The sequence below is a fragment of the Schistocerca cancellata genome, chromosome 4 (assembly GCF_023864275.1).
Source record: "Schistocerca cancellata isolate TAMUIC-IGC-003103 chromosome 4, iqSchCanc2.1, whole genome shotgun sequence".
Classification (NCBI taxonomy): Eukaryota; Metazoa; Arthropoda; class Insecta; order Orthoptera; family Acrididae; genus Schistocerca; species Schistocerca cancellata.
Window position 1 is genome coordinate 100,198,494 of NC_064629.1, and position 2,209 is coordinate 100,200,702.

Consider the following 2,209-nt stretch of genomic DNA (forward strand, 5'->3'; position numbering starts at 1 on the left):
AGTAGATAGTGTCGGAAGTTCCATGCGGCTTTTCGCGGATGATGCTGTAGTATACAGAGAAGTTGCAGCATTAGAAAATTGTAGCGAAATGCAGGAAGATCTGCAGCGGATAGGCACTTGGTGCAGGGAGTGGCAACTGACCCTTAACATAGACAAATGTAATGTATTGCGAATACATAGAAAGAAGGATCCTTTATTGTATGATTATATGATAGCGGAACAAACACTGGTAGCAGTTACTTCTGTAAAATATCTGAGAGTATGCGTGCGGAACGATTTGAAGTGGAATGATCATATAAAATTAATTGTTGGTAAGGCGGGTACCAGGTTGAGATTCATTGGGAGAGTCCTTAGAAAATGTAGTCCATCAACAAAGGAGGTGGCTTACAAAACACTCGTTCGACCTATACTTGAGTATTGCTCATCAGTGTGGGATCCGTACCAGATCGGGTTGACGGAGGAGATAGAGAAGATCCAAAGAAGAGCGGCGCGTTTCGTCACAGGGTTATTTGGTAACCGTGATAGCGTTACGGAGATGTTTAACAAACTCAAGTGGCAGACTCTGCAAGAGAGGCGCTCTGCATCGCGGTGTAGCTTGCTCGCCAGGTTTCGAGAGGGTGCGTTTCTGGATGAGGTATCGAATATATTGCTTCCCCCTACTTATACCTCCCGAGGAGATCACGAATGTAAAATTAGAGAGATTAGAGCGCGCACAGAGGCTTTCAGACAGTCGTTCTTCCCGCGAACCATACGCGACTGGAACAGGAAAGGGAGATAATGACAGTGGCACGTAAAGTGCCCTCCGCCACACACCGTTGGGTGGCTTGCGGAGTATAAATGTAGATGTAAATGTAGATGTAGATGTAGATGTTACTGGCCCACGCGTAAACTGCCGTTAACACCACAACACAATTGGCTGCGGGTGGAGTAATGCCGTGATCGGGAAACATTCGCCGCTGATGAATGGCGTCGCACTGCGTTCAGCAATGAATCGCCGTTCTACAATGCTCCTGATAAGCATCGTCGACGAGTATGATGACGAACTGGGATATAGGTCCCATTCTCCCAATGTTTTAGAGACGTACAGCGGTATTACTCCCGGTGTCATGGTGTGGACTGCCGTCTGGTATGGCTTGCAGGTCATGGCTAGTGATGTTGGACGGAACTCTGACATCACAACGGTACATCGTGGACATACTGCGTCTACGCGTGTTACCTCTCATGCGACAGTGTCGTGGTGTCATTTTGTAAGAGGACTATGCTCATTCACATATGGCACAAGTTTCTACGAATGGACTGCGTGATGTTCGGGTACGTTCGTGAACAGCGTGGTCGCCAGATCCGTAACCAATAGAAAATGTGTGAGACCGGATCGGCCGTCAACACCGTCCTTGTGCCAATATCCGTGATATCAAGGACGAGTTACAACAGTTGTGGGCCAGCTTTCTCAGGAGAGGAGACTGCGGCTTTATGACAAACTTCCCAACCCAGTGCGCGCATAAAGACCAGACGGGGTGTAACGTTGTACTAATAAGGGTTTTCACACAGTGAACGGAAATAACAGCACATACCCTCGGAACCTGCGATGTTTCATTTCTTATCCGCCTACCCTACTCGGTACATACATACATACATCACTGCGTCTCCAGGTCACGCAGGCCTACCGGGACCATCCGACCGCCGTATCATCCTCAGTGGAGGATGCTGATAGGAGGGGCGTGGGCTCAGCACACCGCTCTCCCGGCCGTTATGATGGTATTCTTGACCGAAGCCGCTACTATTCGGCCGAGTAGCACCTCAGTGGGCATCACGAGGCTGAGTGCACCCCGAAAAATGGCTACAGCACATGGCGGCCTGGACGGTCACCCATTCAAGTGCCGACCACGCCCGACAGCGCTTAACTTCGGTGATCTCACGGGAACCGGTGCATCCACTGCGGCAAGGCCGTTGCCCACCCTACCCGATGCTTCACTTTTTTGTTAGGTAGTGTATCGCCTCGAAAAAAATAAAATTAAGTAATTACTTTTTTGTTTTCTTTGCAGATACATGTCTACCATCTAGGTACATACTGAAATCATATCGCTACAGTAACGTAACATGCCGTCCGAGGAGCGAGAACAAAAATGGCACGAGCCATCGCCACTTTATCACTGAGCTGGATTACTTTCTTTTGGCTCCTCTAGCAAAGTGCTATGGCTGTAGCACGGGA

At 48.9% G+C, this 2,209-nt stretch overlaps 1 pseudogene; it reads right to left on the minus strand.

The window, feature by feature from the left end:
- Positions 1–1,834: 1,834 nt before the first annotated feature.
- Positions 1,835–1,952, minus strand: LOC126185639 (5S ribosomal RNA; annotated as a pseudogene).
- Positions 1,953–2,209: the final 257 nt, after the last annotated feature.